This window comes from Lolium perenne, chromosome 6, assembly GCF_019359855.2.
Source record: "Lolium perenne isolate Kyuss_39 chromosome 6, Kyuss_2.0, whole genome shotgun sequence".
In the NCBI taxonomy this organism is placed as follows: Eukaryota; Viridiplantae; Streptophyta; class Magnoliopsida; order Poales; family Poaceae; genus Lolium; species Lolium perenne.
In genome coordinates this window covers 148,595,132-148,613,385 of record NC_067249.2, presented here as the reverse complement: position 1 = coordinate 148,613,385, position 18,254 = coordinate 148,595,132, and the positions used below count along the sequence as shown (strand labels likewise).

Below are 18,254 nucleotides of genomic sequence, written 5' to 3'. Positions count from 1 at the left end.
AGTTTAATGGGAGCCACCCAACTAAGCTACCCGTGACGAAGTTCGGCCGTACTCCGATACGGACCCAGAGGTTTGCGACAACGGCTATGCTAAGTGTGAACAACCTGCTTTCGCTAATCGTTCCGCGTTATGAGTACGTAATGTAATATAAACACCCGAAGGCAACAGAAGTAAATCATGCATCGTGCATATGAGCAAATAAAACCAAGGTTGTGGCTCCCAATAAACAGACTCGAGGAAAGGTAGTGGGTGATGGGGGTCCCACTCCCCCACGTACGGGTAGAGCGCTCAATCTCGGAACAGATAACAAGAACTCGGGTCCTAGGGGACATTAGCAAGTCAAAGTTCCGATGCTTTCGCAAAGGGGCTCACAGATGCCTCTGCTTACAATTTTAGTTGTTAACAATTAAGTAAGGCATGTGTATCTCCAACAAATGATATATCATGTGAAAACCTCCCAACAACCCAACATATCCCGATAACAGATCGAGATAAATAACAGAGCCTAAACACGCCTACGACTCGCAAAGCTGGCAAACAACAAACAATAGGTAGGGCGAGGAGGTGTATCTCGGACATATAGGTAACAGGTGGATAGGACACGTGACACAAATGTAATCGCAACATAAGGATAGCAATAGATCAAAAGAGCATGTAAAAGTAAAATAGGTGAAGGGGTGGGCTCGCCTGTGAAAGGTTGCAGAAGAACTTGTCGTACCGCACAACACCACTTCGCGTTCCTATCCGGGAAGAAGCAAATGCTGGAACACACAACGTATGCAAGTCTTACTACTACGAAGGAAGAATCAGCATGAGCATAGGCAGGCATGCATGGCATGGCAAAGATGATGCGATGCAACTTATCCATATTAATCGGAGTCGGAACCCCGGACAAACTAATTAGGTTTGGAGTTGCATTTCTACCGATAAAGTTAAGGGTTGGATAGCATGGCATATCATGGCATAGGTGCGCTACTTCAAATTTAAATGGAACCGGGACAACATTTATATAGTATCCCACATATTCCATATGTTACATATTAGGTGATAATGCAAACTACCACGAAATTTTATGATGCATGGTGCAACAGCAAGCATGGATGGCATATTCATGTTCCTCTCATTTTTCTGAGCAACTTTCATATATAAAACATCTTATTTAGAATTATGGTTTGAAAGATATGAATTTTGCAAGATTTGTAAAAAGAATCGAAAACAGGCAGAGGGATGGACTGGCACGGGCCGGATCTGTACCGATTAAGCAGTGGGAAGCTGTCTGCCGCACGTTGGCAACGGGCTGGTGCGGGGCTACGGGCTGAGGCCCATCTGGAAACAACACAGAACAAAAAGGGGGCGATTAAATCGCGGGTGGAGGATTTGATCCAGGGATCTCAGGGATGAAGGATTAGGGACGTTACCACTGGGCTGCTGGTTTTGATGTTGAAGAACATGGGCCGCGCACTACTTGAAGCAGATAGGAGCGGAGCTCGGGGCCATGGCGGGAACTTGCAGGTGAGCCCGGATCTGGCGTTCGAGGATGAACCGAGGCGAGATGGATGGTGCCAGAGATGCGCCTTGGAGCAGCGGACCAACGACGGGTGGTGTGACGGCCGGGGAAGGTTCGAGGTGGCCGGAATCGAAGAAGAAAGGCGACATATGGCTCGAGGGAAACGATGAATTGGCGACGATTGAAGGCCTCCCGGATCGATTCCTTGTATGAGGACGTAGAGGACGACGAGCCGGTTCTGGGGGTGGTCTTGGAGTGGCGAGGGGAGGTGTGGGACGGCGGCGCCATGGCGAGGACGGTGGTGGCAGTGGGGTTTCTCCTGTTTCGTTTGCTCACAGAGAAAGGGGAAAAGAGAGAAGGGAAGAGGGTTGGCGGCGCGAGGGGAGGAAAAGAAGGCTAGGGTTTTGCTGCGCTGGTGTGGGGATTAAAAGGGAGGAGGGAGTGGTTGGAGGTGGATTGTGCGGTGGTCACAGAGGTGGAGCACGCCTCCTGCGTGCTCGCTTTTGGAGAAGAGGACAACGAGCGTTGCCCTCTCCATCGAAGGGGTATGGGCTTGAGAGGGGTTGGGTTGGACCGGTGGTGGGCTAGAGAAAGGGAGAGAGGGAGTTGGGCCAGAGAGAGCAAGGGCCCAGGGAGGGGTGAGGGGTTTTAATTTTTGGAGAACAAAATATTGGAGGGAGGGTTTAATAAAACCATATGAGAGGGAAAACAAAAATATTTAGGGTTTATAAAATAGTTTTTATTTTATTTTGTGAAACCATGGATGATATGATGCATATGCCAAGATGATGCATAAAAGAAAAGAACAAGCAAAATCTATTAGGGGTACTATCCCGGGCCGTTACAATCGACACCACTAACAAGGAACCTCGCCCCGAGGTTCCACGTCAAGCCAAGGGGGAGTTGGTTAAACAATCGAGTCTTCTTGTACCATGTTGATAATCACCCGACCTCGAGGTGGAACCTTCTTCTGGCGAAGTGTTGATCTTCTCGACACCACTAACAAGAATTCTTGCTCCACGTAGAACGGCGACACCACTAACAAGAAGTTGTTGTTCCGCTGTTGATGATGCGCTTTCGTCAGGATCTTCCGAAGATCGGACCTATTAGGATAAGGCAAAGATCGTCCAACCCGCGTAGAGACCTAAGACTCAGAAAACTCAGATAAGAGAGAGAAGATTCAAAGCTCGCAAGGTAAGAGGAGAAAGAATATAGATAAGGAGAAAAATCAGAGCTAATCAGATCTATCCAACGAATTTTAGAAAATAGTTTTGACACTCTAAACTCAACGACCGTTGGCAAGGTTATCCTACAGGCTGGACTAGTGGGGTACCGTCAACCTGAGCTCTGATACCAACTTGTGACGCCCCGGAACCGGTACCATGAGGATCCCAGCGAACCCGCCGAAATCCGCATGATATCGATTCAGAGACGCCCTCCGACACGACGTGCGCGACGAATCACACACGTGATGCCAGAGGAATTAGCACGAGCGGTAACATTACAACAGGATTACAATAGAGCCCACAAGATACATATAATACAACAACGACTTCAACGAGTCAAGATACAAATATACAATACAAAGATCCAAATCATACAAAAGATCGAATACGTCCGAGTACGGACAAGATACAAATTGGACTAAGAGTCCTGAAGATAACCAGTGGCGTCCATAACCCTGCCCAGGCCAAGCCGGAAGGGTAACCTTGCTAACGTCATCATCTCGTACCTGTCAAAGTCGGGCCATCGGTTGCCGACAGAAGGGGGAGGAGACAAAAAGAAAGGAAGGCGAGGGTAAGTACCATTGGCACGTACTTGCGAGACAAGACCAGCTATGCTCGCTGGTGGGCGGTATAAACTTCACCCGGCTATATGTGGAGTTTAGCGGCAGCAAAGCTACTATCCAATAGAGACACGCTACAACATCCGTCTACTCAGAGAAGATAAGAGAGCGCACAAGGTAACAGATAAATACTACACAAACATAACCCAGCCGATTACACATATCCCCTTCAACAATTGCGAAGAGGCAATGTAAAAGGCACTCAACGGTGGACAAGTTTTATTAGGTATCGGTTGTAGTAATGCTAAATTACTAATCAAGTTATTAGCAAATTATTATTAACAACATAAAGGTGTAAGTTGTTCTATGATCAAGCTATACAATTCCAAGTCGTCCATAACCGCGGACACGGCTTATCGATAAGATGTACACCCTGCAGGGGTTGCCCAAATGTAACCATACGCATGCTCGAACCCACTTACTACAGGTGGAGTCTCACATCAAGACCGTTCCCAATGCAAGAGAAGTTTAATGGGAGCCACCCAACTAAGCTACCCGTGACGAAGTTCGGCCGTACTCCGATACGGACCCAGAGGTTTGCGACAACGGCTATGCTAAGTGTGAACAACCTGCTTTCGCTAATCGTTCCGCGTTATGAGTACAGAACAGAATATAAACACCCGAAGGCAACAGAAGTAAATCATGCATCGTGCATATGAGCAAATAAAACCAAGGTTGTGGCTCCCAATAAACAGACTCGAGGAAAGGTAGTGGGTGATGGGGGTCCCACTCCCCCACGTACGGGTAGAGCGCTCAATCTCGGAACAGATAACAAGAACTCGGGTCCTAGGGGACATTAGCAAGTCAAAGTTCCGATGCTTTCGCAAAGGGGCTCACAGATGCCTCTGCTTACAATTTTAGTTGTTAACAATTAAGTAAGGCATGTGTATCTCCAACAAATGATATATCATGTTAAAACCTCCCAACAACCCAACATATCCCGATAACAGATCGAGATAAACAACAGAGCCTAAACACGCCTACGACTCGCAAAGCTGGCAAACAACAAACAATAGGTAGGGCGAGGAGGTGTATCTCGGACATATAGGTAACAGGTGGATAGGACACGTGACACAACAGAATCGCAACATAAGGATAGCAATAGATCAAAAGAGCATGTAAAAGTAAAATAGGTGAAGGGGTGGGCTCGCCTGTGAAAGGTTGCAGAAGAACTTGTCGTACCGCACAACACCACTTCGCGTTCCTATCCGGGAAGAAGCAAATGCTGGAACACACAACGTATGCAAGTCTTACTACTATGAAGGAAGAATCAGCATGAGCATAGGCAGGCATGCATGGCATGGCAAAGATGATGCGATGCAACTTATCCATATTAATCGGAGTCGGAACCCCGGACAAACTAATTAGGTTTGGAGTTGCATTTCTACCGATAAAGTTAAGGGTTGGATAGCATGGCATATCATGGCATAGGTGCGCTACTTCAAATTTAAATGGAACCGGGACAACATTTATATAGTATCCCACATATTCCATATGTTACATATTAGGTGATAATGCAAACTACCACGAAATTTTATGATGCATGGTGCAACAGCAAGCATGGATGGCATATTCATGTTCCTCTCATTTTTCTGAGCAACTTTCATATATAAAACATCTTATTTAGAATTATGGTTTGAAAGATATGAATTTTGCAAGATTTGTAAAAAGAATCGAAAACAGGCAGAGGGATGGACTGGCACGGGCCGGATCTGTACCGATTAAGCAGTGGGAAGCTGTCTGCCGCGCGTTGGCAACGGGCTGGTGCGGGGCTACGGGCTGAGGCCCATCTGGAAACAACACAGAACAAAAAGGGGGCGATTAAATCGCGGGTGGAGGATTTGATCCAGGGATCTCAGGGATGAAGGATTAGGGACGTTACCACTGGGCTGCTGGTTTTGATGTTGAAGAACATGGGCCGCGCACTACTTGAAGCAGATAGGAGCGGAGCTCGGGGCCATGGCGGGAACTTGCAGGTGAGCCCGGATCTGGCGTTCGAGGATGAACCGAGGCGAGATGGATGGTGCCAGAGATGCGCCTTGGAGCAGCGGACCAACGACGGGTGGTGTGACGGCCGGGGAAGGTTCGAGGTGGCCGGAATCGAAGAAGAAAGGCGACATATGGCTCGAGGGAAACGATGAATTGGCGACGATTGAAGGCCTCCCGGATCGATTCCTTGTATGAGGACGTAGAGGACGACGAGCCGGTTCTGGGGGTGGTCTTGGAGTGGCGAGGGGAGGTGTGGGACGGCGGCGCCATGGCGAGGACGGTGGTGGCAGTGGGGTTTCTCCTGTTTCGTTTGCTCACAGAGAAAGGGGAAAAGAGAGAAGGGAAGAGGGTTGGCGGCGCGAGGGGAGGAAAAGAAGGCTAGGGTTTTGCTGCGCTGGTGTGGGGATTAAAAGGGAGGAGGGAGTGGTTGGAGGTGGATTGTGCGGTGGTCACAGAGGTGGAGCACGCCTCCTGCGTGCTCGCTTTTGGAGAAGAGGACAACGAGCGTTGCCCTCTCCATCGAAGGGGTATGGGCTTGAGAGGGGTTGGGTTGGACCGGTGGTGGGCTAGAGAAAGGGAGAGAGGGAGTTGGGCCAGAGAGAGCAAGGGCCCAGGGAGGGGTGAGGGGTTTTAATTTTTGGAGAACAAAATATTGGAGGGAGGGTTTAATAAAACCATATGAGAGGGAAAACAAAAATATTTAGGGTTTATAAAATAGTTTTTATTTTATTTTGTGAAACCATGGATGATATGATGCATATGCCAAGATGATGCATAAAAGAAAAGAACAAGCAAAATCTATTAGGGGTACTATCCCGGGCCGTTACACCCGTGAGCCAGCAGCGTCGTCAACGTTTTAAAGGCGGCAGGAGATCGAAAGAAGAAGAAAAGCCAAAAATCAGTTGGTAAACAAAATCCAAGAAAAGAAACATTAACCTTTCTGAGAGGATGACATGCGGGACCCATGAGGCAGCAACATCCTTAACGATTCCAAGGCGCCAGGGGTTCAAAAGAATAAAAGGAAATATCCAGAAATTAATTAGGGGTCAAAAATAAATCCACCAAAGGAAACTTTTATTGTTCATAGAGGATGACATGTGGGACCGACCTGCCAACAGCGTCCTCATCGTTTCAAAGGGGGCAGGGGATGAAAAGAAAAAGGCAAATAGCCAGAAATTAGGGGTCAAAAATAACTCCAAGAAAGGAAACTTTTATTGTTCGTAGAGGATGACATGCGGGACCCATGAGCCAGCAGCTGACTCAACGTTTCAAAGGAGGCATGAGATCGAAAGAAAAAGGCAAGTGACCCAATATCAGGAGCCAAAAATAATCCAAGATTTATTGTACATAGAGGATGACATGTGGGTCCAATTTTGCAGCAGCGGTCTCAATGTTTGAAATGCGGCTTGAGATCAAAAGAAAAAGAAAGTAGCTAGTAATTAGGGGGTCAAAAAAATCCAAGAAAAGAAAGTTGATGGACATAGAGGATGACATGCGGGTCCCTTGAGCCAGCAGCTTACTCAACGTTTCAAAGGGGGCAGAGGGGATCAAAAGAAAAAGGCAAGCCAAAAATCAGAGGGTAAACAAAAATCCAACAAAGGAAAGTTTTATAGCACATAGAGGATGACATGCGGGTCCCATGAGCCAGCAGGTTCCTCAACGTTTCAAACGTGGCATGAGATCGAAAGAAAAAGGCAAGTGACCAAATATCAGGAGCCAAAAATAATCCAAGAAAAGAAACTTGATTGTACATACAGGATGACATGCGGGTCCCATTGTGCGGCAGTGGTCCCAACGTTTCAAATGCGGCTTGAGATCAATAGAAAATGAAAGTAGCCAGAAATTAGGGGGTCAAAAAAAACTCCAAGAAAGGAAAGCTTTATCGTTCATACAGGCTGACATGTGGGACCTATGAGCCACAGCCTTACTAAACGTTTCAAAGGCGGCAGGGGATCAAAAGAAAAAGGAAATAGCCAAAAATCCAAGAAATCAAACTTTTATTGTACATAGAGGATGACATGCGGGTCCCATGAGCCAGCAGATTCCTCAACGTTTCAAACGTGGCATAAGATCGAAAGAAAAAGGCAAGTGACCAAATATCAGGAGCCAAAAATAATCCAAGAAAAGAAACTTTATTGTACATAGAGGATGACATGCGGGTCCCATTTTGCAGCAGCGGTCTCACCGTTTCCAAGGCGGCACAGACCAAAAGAAAAATGATGTAGCCGTAAATCGGGGGTGAAAAAATCCAAGAAAAGAAAGATTTCAATTGGGCTGGATCCGGACATCTGGGCCTTCGAACTATCCTTCGGGCCTTTGACTCGTACAATTTCAGCCCACTCCAGAACATGAAAGTTCGGATTTTTCTCAAAAAAAAACAGGAAAGTCCTATGCTTCGCCAAAACAAAAAACAAGGAGATTCAAGATATAAGTTGTAAAAATAAACATTTAATTTATCCGTTTGCAATAGCTCAGAGTGAAATACACTGTTTATTGTCTGCAAAATAATCAAGATATCACATGTTTCTTGTACGGGGAGGCTGACATCAGGGACCCATGAGCCCGACAGGCGTCGTCAACGTTTCAAAGGCGGGGGTCGAAAATAAAAAAACAAAAAATCAGTTGGTAAAAATCCAAGAAAAGAAAACATTTATCGTTACGAGAGGATGACATGCGGGACCGATGAGGCAAGAAAGATCCTCAACGTTTCCAAGGCGGCAGGGGATCAAAAGAAAAAAAGGAAATAGCCGTAAATTAATTAGGGGTAAAAATAAATCCACCAAAGGAAACTTTTATTGTTCATAGAGGATGACATGTGGGACCGACCCGCCAAATGACGTCCTCATCGTTTCAAAGGGGGCAGGGGATCGAAATAAAAAGGCAAATAGCCAGAAATTAGGGGTCAAAAATAACTCCAAGAAAGGAAACTTTTATTGTTCGTAGAGGATGACATGCGGGACCCATGAGCCAGCAGCTTACTCAACGTTTCAAAGGCGGCATGAGATCGAAAGAAAAAGGCAAGTGACCAAATATCGGAGCCAAAAATAATCCAAGATTTATTGTACATAGAGGATGACATGTGGGTCCCATTTTGCAAAGACGGTCTCAATGTTTGAAATGCGGCTTGAGATCAAAAGAAAAAGAAAGTAGCTAGTAATTAGGGGTCAAAAAATCCAAGAAAAGAAAGTTGATGGACATAGAGGATGACATGCGGGTCCCTTGAGCCTAACTTACTCGATGTTCCAAAGGGGGCAGGGGATCAAAAGAAAAAGGCAAGCCAAAAATCAGCGGGTGAAAAAAAATCCAACAAAGGAAACTTTTATAGCACATAGAGGATGACATGCGGGTCCCATGAGCCAGCAGGTTCCTCAACGTTTCAAACGTGGCATGAGATCGAAAGAAAAAGGCAAGTGACCAAATATCAGGAGCCAAAAATAATTCAAGAAAAGAAACATGATTTACATAGAGGATGACATGCGGGTCCCATTTAGCAAGAATGTATCACCGTTTGAGAGGCAGCAGGGGATCGAAAGAAAAAGGCAAGTGACCAAATATGAGGTGTCAAAAAAAATCCAAGAAAAGAAAGTTTTATAGTACATAGAGGATGACATGCGGGTCCCATTTAGCAGCAGCGTTATCACCGTTTGAGAGGCGGCAGGGGATCGAAAGAAAAAAGGCAAGTGACCAAATATGAGGTGCCAAAAAAATCCAAGAAAAGAAAGTTTTATAGTACATAGAGGATGACATGCGGGTCCCATTTAGCATCAGCGGTATCACCGTTTGAGAGGCGGCAGGGGATCGAAAGAAAAAGGCAAGTGACCAAATATGAGGTGCCAAAAAAAATCCAAGAAAAGAAAGTTTTATAGTACATAGAGGATGACATGCGGGTCCCATGAGTAAGCAGCTTACTCAACGTTTCCAAGGAGGCATGGCATCAAAAGAAAAAGGAAATAGACAAAAATGAGAGAGTGAAAAAAATCCCTAGAAAATAAACTTTTATAGCACATAGAGGATGACATGCAGGTCCCATGAGCCAGCAGGTTCCTCAACGTTTCAAACGTGGCATGAGATCGAAAGAAAAAGGCAAGTGACCAAATATCAGGAGCAAAAAATAATTCAAGAAAAGAAACATGATTTACATAGAGGATGACATGCGGGTCCCATTTAGCAGCAGCGGTATCACCGTTTGAGAGGCAGCAGGGGATCGAAAGAAAAAGGCAAGTGACCAAATATGAGATGTCAAAAAAATCCAAGAAAAGAAAGTTTTATAGTACATAGAGGATGACATGCTGGTCCCATTTAGCAGCAGCGGTATCACCATTTGAGAGGCGGCAGGGGATCGAAAGAAAAAGGTAAGTGACCAAATATGAGGTGCCAAAAATAATTCAAGAAAAGAAAGTTTTATAGTACATAGAGGATGACATGCTGGTCCCATTTAGCAGCAGCGGTATCACCGTTTGAGAGGCGGCAGGGGATCGAAAGAAAAAGGCAAGTGACCAAATTTGAGGTGCCAAAAAAAACTCCAAGAAAAGAAAGTTGATTGCACATAGAGGATGACATGCGGGTCCCATTTAGCAGCAGCGGTCTCAACGTTTCCAAGGCGGCAAGGGATCAAAAGAAAAAGGAAGTAGCCGAAATCGGGGGTCAAAAAATCCAAGAATAGAAAGAATTTTGGTTCATAGAGGATGACATGCGGGACCCATGATCCTGCATCGTAAACGGCTCGATCGGAGAACGTTGAACGAGATGGCGCGATCGAGAAAAAAAACAATGCCAGAGAGGCTGCCATCTGGGCCCTACATCCCTCGGCGGTGCGGATTTGCGTTGACTCGGCTGGTGAACCCGAGATTTCGAGATGCACCACGTCCCGGGCCACCATACGCGATGTTTTGGCCGCTTTCGTCGGGCTAGGTGGCCTCAAAAACGAGAAAAAAAAAGTTTTGACATGCACCACGGAGGGACCAAAAATCGTCGGCCATGGTATACCAGCAACCACGGCGCGACTTCAACTTCGTCGGCCATGGCAACTTTTCTTGTAGTGCATGGCGAAGGTTGAAACTGCTTCGTTCATCATTATTATGGTTGGAAACAGAAAATGCTGCATGTGGTAATTGGTATAATGTCTTGAATAATTTGATATTTGGCAATTGTTGTGCTCATATAGATCATGTTTAAGCTCTTGCATCATGTACTTTGTACCTATTAATGAAGAACTACATAGAGCTTGTTAAAATTTGGTTTGGATGATTGGTCTCTAGAGTCTAGATATTTTCTGGTTAAGGTGTTTGAACAACAAGGAAGACAGTGTAGAGTCTTATAATGCTTGCAATATGTTCTTATGTAAGTTTTGCTGTACCGGTTCATAATTGAGTTTGCTTCAAACAACCTTGCTAGCCTAAGCCTTGTATTGAGAGGGATTACTTCTCGTGCATCCAAAATCCTTGAGCCAAAAACTATGCCATTTGTGTCCACCATACCTACCTACTACATGGTATTTCTCTGCCATTCCAAAGTAAATTGCTTGAGTGCTACCTTTAAAATTCCATTCTTTGTCTTTGCAATATATAGCTCATGGGAAAAATAGCTTAAAAGCTATTGTGGTATTGAATATGTACTTATGTATCTTATTTCTTATAAGTTGCCTGTTGAGCGGTAACCATGTTTCTGGGGACGCCACCAACTATTACACCTTTGTTGAATATCATGTGAGTTGCTATGCATGTTCGTCTTGTCTGAAGTAAGGGCGATTTTCATGATCAAATGGTTTGAGTATGCATATTGTTAGAGAAGAACATTGGGTCGCTAACTAAAGCCATGAATCATGGTGGAAGTTTCAGTTTGGACATCAATCCTCAATCTCTTATGAGAATTTTAACTGTTGCTGAATGCTTATGCATTAAAGAGGAGTCCATTATCTGTTGTCTATGTTGTCCCGGTATGGATGTCTAAGTTGAGAATAATCAAAAACGAGAAATCAAATGCGATCTTTCTCCTTAGACCTTTGTACAGGCGGCATAGAGGTACCCCTTTGTGACACTTGGTTGAAACATATGCTATGCAATGATAATCCATGTTAATGCAAGCTAATTAGGACAAGGTGCGAGCACTATTGGTATACTATGCATGAGGCTTGCAACTTATAGGATATCTTATACATAACACATATGATTTATTACTACCGTTGACAAAATTGTTTCTATGTTTTCAAAATAAAAAGCTCTAGCACAAAAATAGTAATCCATGCTTCCCTCTGCGAAGGGCCTATCTTTTACTTTATTGTTGAGTCAGTTTACCTACTTCTTTCTATCTTACAAGCAAACACTTGTGTGAACTGTGTGCATTGATTCTTACATGTTTATCTATTGCACTTGTTATATTACTTTGTGTTGACAATTATCCATGAGATATACATGTTGAAGTTGAAAGCAACTGCTGAAACTTATATCTTCCTTTGTGTTGCTTCAAAGCTTTCTACTAAGAATTTATTGCTTTATGAGTTAACTTTTATGCAAGTCTTATTGATGCTTGTCTTGAAAGTACTATTCATGAAAAGTCTTTGTTATATGGTTCAGTTGTTTACTCATTGTCTTTACCATTGCTTTGAATCACTTCATTCATCTCATATGCTTTGCAATAGTATGATCAAGATTATGATAGCATGTCACTTAAGAAATTATCTTTGTTATCGTTTACCTACTCGAGGGCGAGTAGGAACTAAGTTTGGGGATGCTGATACGTCTCAAACGTATCTATAATTTCTTATGTTCCATGCTACTTTTATGATGATACTCACATGTTTTATACACATTTTATATCGTTTCGATGCATTTTCCGGAACTAACCTATTGACAAGATGCTGAAGTGCCAGTTCCTGTTTTCTGCTGTTTTTTGTTTCAGAAATCTTACACAGGAAATATTCTCGGAATTGGACGAAATCAAGGCCCACGATCTTATATTTCCACGAAGCTTCCAGAACACCGAAGATGGACCAGAGGGGAGGCCCAGGGCCCCCACACATGGTGGCGGCGTGGCCAGAGGGGGGGCGCGCCCCCCTGGTGTGTGGAGCCCCCAGACCCCTTCCGACTCCGACTCTTCGCCTATATAAGCCTCCCTGACCTAAATCTTCGATACGAATAAGCCACGATACGAGAAAAGTTCCAGAGCCGCCGCCATCGCGAAGCCAAGATTCGGGGGACAAAAGTCTCTGTTCCGGCACGCCGCCGGGACGGGGAATTGCCCCCGGAAGGCATCTCCATCGACACCACCGCCATATTCATCGCCATCGCTGTCTCCCATGATGAGGAGGGAGTAGTTCTCCCCTGAGGCTAAGGGCTGTACCGTAGCTATGTGGTTCATCTCTCTCTCCCATGTGATCTTTATGTGATCATGAGCTTTGTGATCTAGTTGAATATCATCTATGTGCTACTCTAGTGATGTTATTAAAGTACTCTATTCCTCCTCCATGATGTAATGTTGACAGTGTGTGCATCATGTAGTACTTGGCATAGGTTATGATTGTAATCTCTTGTAGATTATGGAGTTAACTATTACTATGATAGTATTGATGCGATCTATTCCCCCTTTCATAGCCTGACGGTGACAGTGTGCATGCTATGTTAGTACTCGGTATAATTGCAATGGTCTATTATGCACTCTAAGGTTACTTAAATATGAACACCGAATGTTGTGGAGCTTGTTAACTCCGGCTTGAGGGAGTTCTTGTAGCCCTACACAATGAATGGTGTTTGTCATCCAACAAGAGAGTGTAGAGAAAGTAGTATTTGTTTATTCAGTTATGTGATCAATGTTGAGAGTGTCCACTAGTGAAAGTATGATCCCTAGGACTTGTTTCCGAACATCGAATCTCCGTTTACTTACTGTTCTGTTGCATGTTTACTCGCTGCCATATTTTATTCAGATTGTTATTACCGCTCATATACATCAATATCACTTGCATTTTACTATCTCTTCGCCGAACTAGTGCACCTATACATCTGACAAGTGTATTAGGTGTGTTGGGGACACAAGAGACTTCTTGTATCGTAATTGCAGGGTTGCTTGAGAGGGATATCTTTGACCTCTAGCTCCCTGAGTTCGATAAACCTTGGGTGATTCACTTAAGGGAAACTTGCTGCTGTTCTACAAATCTCTGCTCTTGGAGGCCCAACACTGTCTACAGGAATAGAAGCGTGTGTAGACATCACTGAGGCTGCCCAAAATAGGAGGAAAGCAATGCTTACGCTGGCCAAGTGCAGGCCCACGCTAATGTCATGGCCATGGCTCCGCAAGCGGCTCCTCTTTCCAACGGCTAGGTGCTGGTCAACGCACTAGCGATGAGTTGTGGCTCTTCCGCCTACAAGCTCCTACGTCCATCAGGCCACGCGTCGGCAGCGTATCGGTTGTCCAGGTACATGTCGTTGGAAATCGGTGAGTCTTACATGTCGGCCAATCCAAACATCGACCTCGACCTCTTATTCGACCATGAAATTACATATATTTGCGAGGTCGCAGATCCAATGCAGGTCTCCATTAGGATTGTCCTACGGGACGCAAAGGAGCCTAATTAAGGGCCTGATTGGTTGCCCCCAATGGCGTTTCTCGCATGCGTGGAGACGAAAACGGCCCATTTGATAGCCCACAACAACAAAAATTCCCTGCATAGCACGGTTCTTAAAGTAGCCAAAAAATTGACCCAAGAAGAACATTCGAATTGAGCCTTTTTCGTGGCCAGGCTCGGTGACCGCAAAAGTGGGCCCATCATGGTGGAGTCATTGGAGCACATCTACCTAATCTTCTCACTAATCTGCATCATTTTAATCCTCCCCGATCTAAAAAACACGGTGGATCGGTTTGAAATACGATGAACACGAAAAAGATGTGTATTGATGTTACAAATCAATTCCCATGAACGAAATTTTTTCATGGAGTATTTGAATGGCAATTTTGTGTCTCGTTTGAAGCTTTTTTTGGCCGTAGTCAAATACGAGTATTCCAAGTATCTTGTACGCAGTTGTAGATCTACTCATTTACGAATGTCGAAACCGAAAACTTAGAAAACGATCGAAAGTAGTGTAAAATGGTGAGGTGAAGCTACTACCCGAAGGAATTTTGAAATGGTCGATCGTGTGTGGAAATTTGAGAACGCTCGTCCACAAATGGCTCAAAAATAAACAAGAAACCGAGTTTGAAACACTCGACAAAACGACGAACCGGTGATGGGAATGGAATCACAATGTCGAGGCGCATCTTTTCCATGTAGACTTTGTCATGAATTGATGAATGGTTCAGCAGATTAGAGATGATTATGATTGAACTAGTTGAGTTAACCACAATCCCCTCCATTAGCATACAACCAAACGAATCACTTCTCGTTTCTCCAACCGAAATTAAGTAAAATTGTTGGCATACAAACATAGTACTAAATATTAACTAAGGCGACTGCTTCCATAGACCCCCAACGTCGAACGGGTATGTTGAGCGGAACACAAGAACGACCCAGATTACTCCGCGGCGAGGGGCAGGATCGTCTTTTCAACTTCGATTCGGGTATAGAAATGCCCGCTCCAAAACCCACAGGACCCGTTAGCCCGAGGAGGTACGCGTATCACCGCGAGAATACATACACGCCCGTACACCTCTTCCGCGTACACGCCCGTACCCCTTCCGCGTACACGCCCGTACCCCTTCCGCGTACACGCCCATCAATGCCCACGGGTCCACACACGGGTCCACGCACATGCGCACAGTCCAAAAGAGTCCACTACTTTATCCCCAGTCGGCCGCATCCCCTCCCCACCATCCCCATTTCCGGCAAAAAGCGGAGGAGAGAAAACCCTAACCCTAGTTCTTCGGCGAACGAAGCCTCTCTCCCTACACTCCCATTTCTTCGGCGAAGCAGAGATCCGGCAATGGACATGAACCTAGCCGCGGCTGCTGCTGGTTTGGAGGGCGGAGAGGGAGCGGCTGCGGCTGCGGGGGCGGCCGCGGGAGAGGTTGCGGGAGCGGGAGCGGTTGCGGGAGCGGGAGCGGGAGCGGGAGCGGCTGCGCCTTCTGCTGCGGCGGCGGACATCGGCGCGGGAGCTGCTGGTGCTGATCTGGGCGGCATCGCTGATGCGGTGGCTGCTGCTGCTGCTCGCGCCGCTGCCGATAGGGAGGCGGCGTACAAGGAAATCGACGCCATGTACGAGGCCAGCCAGTACGTCCAGCCCTGCGAGGTAAATCTATGTCTCCCCTCTCGATCCGGTAACCCCCGCAAAGTAGATGTAGTAGATGCGCGTGGATGCTATGTCGATCTCGTAATCGCAGCTATGTCCTCGAGTACATCGAGCCCTGCGAGTTAGATCTACTCCTCCGTCCGTAAATAAGTGGATCTTGTATTAAAAGCAACAAACATTGGCGAGTTAATATTACTAGTTGAATGCCCGTTGTGATCTGTATCCAAAGCAACAAACATTCATTTTTCTTGCACTTCTTCTACCATTGTGATCTTGTATCCAAAGCAATAAACTTTGTATTAAAATCATTACTGTGTACCACTATAAGAAGACGATACCATTCAAACTATTGTGGATTCAGCTAAATTATTCTCAAACAACAAATAAGATACAACTACTAAATAAGCCACTTGCCTAATATAAATGAAAGTTGCAGTCATACTAAGTTGGTTTGGAGCTTCTTCATATAGAAATGAGCCTATTTGCCGTTGGGGATTGAAATGGGTCAAGAGCTGAAGGTTTGCTGTTTACCATGATTTGGATACGCAAGAATGTATGATAAACGACTTGAGAACCACTTTTTAATACAGACCTCTCATTTGAATTTTTAAACAAGAAAAACATAGTTAACAGTGTTGAACCGTGTAGAAAAGCAATATAAGGCACATCTAAATTTTTGAGACATAAATACTAAACATATGTGCTGACAAGTGTTAAACAAGGAAAAAGTATTGGTATTTCAGACCTTGATTGTGGATCAGGTCCTTGCCCCGTTTCCCTGTAGATTTAGTGAATTATGGGAAAGCTTTTTTATGTCAGATGGAAAACTCATCATTTACATCCTGATGTATGTATCAAACAAACCAGAAATAATATTTATTATATCAGCTACTGCTTTATGTCTGCCGCTTGCATAAGAACATAAAGTCCTAAGGAAATTCAAACTTATGCTCAAATTATAAACGTAAACAGAAAAATAGTAATTGGACTTCCACTAAGAAAAATAAAAGATATGTTCAAATGAAAGCTATCGCTTTCTTCATGAAAAAAAGTACTATAGGAAACAAAATCAGCAACATATGTGACAAGGTAACCAAAAATGGATTGCCTTTTGACAACCTGCAAACCTAGAAATTTTAGGTGGTTGAAGAATGCCTACCTACAGTTGATTTGTTTTTGGATGTCGTAGAAACTCTTAGTAAGCTATTATTTTTGAAATTATTCATGCTTAGTAGTGACTCTTCAGGTTTGCCGAATGTGTGGAAAGTCCTTTCTTGGCGGTATGTAAATCTTGTACCAAGATAGAAAGCATAAATACATTATCTTTAACAGTTTGTAAATCGTGTATCCAAACTCCCATGGTTAAAGTTTGCTCTCTATGTTCCTCAGGTATGAATTGTAAGAATTACTCATTAAATTTAGCAGTTAATATTAAGAAGATATGAACTTTGTGAATACCATACCATGTTCTGCATCCTTTAGCCGCTTCCTCACATGTGCCCCTTTATTTGCAGTACAACACAGATGACGACGTCGACGAGGACAACTTTGAGTCCTACGTGCAGAGGCAGGTCAAGGGATTCGAGTCTCGGATTCTGAAGACAGTGCGGAGGGGAAAGCATGCTTGCCCCTTCTGTCCCTGCAAGGTGAAGGACGGCGCGCTGGCTTCCCTTGAGATGCATGCTATGGACACTCGCAACAGCGCCCCCGAGTGGCAGGGCAAGGCTGACCACGAGGCACTTGCAAGGTTTCTGCTGGGTCCTCGCCTTCCCCGTTACGGCAGGATCCTCAAGAGGCGTCGCAACATCTGAACCTACCATGCATGCCTCAGCCCGATGCTCGCCCCCGTATATATGTTATGTCCTTGGAGCTTATTTCTGTCTGGTTGTAATGGATAACTAAGAACTTTTAGGTTTAATGTGTGTACGTAGAACCTTAAGTTCTACTTATGGAATTTCTTAGTACTAATTAAGAACTTATATCTCCAGTGTTATGCATGAATGCCTGCTTGTTTAGATAAATGCTAGTTATGACTGTTATGCATGAATGTCTGCTTGTTTAGATAAAGGCGCCTTAGATAAATGCTAGTTATGACAGTTATGCATGAATGCCTTGTTTAGATAAATGCTAGTTATAACTTTTAAGCATGAATGCCTTGTTTAGATAAATGCTAGTTATAACTGTTACTCTTTTATCTAGATAAATGCTAGTTATAACTGTTATGCATGAATGCCTTGTTTGTTATTCTCATGCATAGATTGTTTTTCACATAGATCGCTTTCAGTCTCCGTAGCCAAACTTGTTCGATCCCTCGATAACAAAGTCATTGCCACGTAGAGATGTTATCTAAAATCAACAAGTTTGATTACCATAGAAGGTACAGGTAAGAAAGGAGTAAAAAATAGTCACATATGAGTTTGAGGTAAAAAATAGTCACATATTTGTGTACTTGTGATTATTTCGACGTTGACTAAATAGACCATGCACTCCTAGGTTTCTCACATGAAATAACCATGCACTCAGTTGGACTCACCCTGGCAACCCCATCCACATCCACATCCACATCCATCCACTTGATTTGGCATCGAAGGTTTCGTGTGAACACACGAAACCTTTAAAATACTTTTTTTGGTATTTTCATTTCAATTTCCACAAACTAATACATAATTGGGACATGGTTTTCCACAAACTAATACAT

At 44.4% G+C, this 18,254-nt stretch overlaps 1 long non-coding RNA gene across 1 annotated transcript; it reads right to left on the bottom strand.

Annotated features, from left to right (window-relative positions):
• Nucleotides 1-636: 636 nt before the first annotated feature.
• On the bottom strand, nucleotides 637-6,155 carry LOC127307242 (uncharacterized). The gene is made up of 6 exons (XR_011747311.1): nucleotides 5,236-6,155; nucleotides 5,072-5,143; nucleotides 4,505-4,578; nucleotides 1,419-3,239; nucleotides 1,255-1,326; nucleotides 637-761 (listed from the first exon to the last, which is right to left on the bottom strand). It is a non-coding gene; the product is annotated as an uncharacterized lncRNA (long non-coding RNA).
• Nucleotides 6,156-18,254: the final 12,099 nt, after the last annotated feature.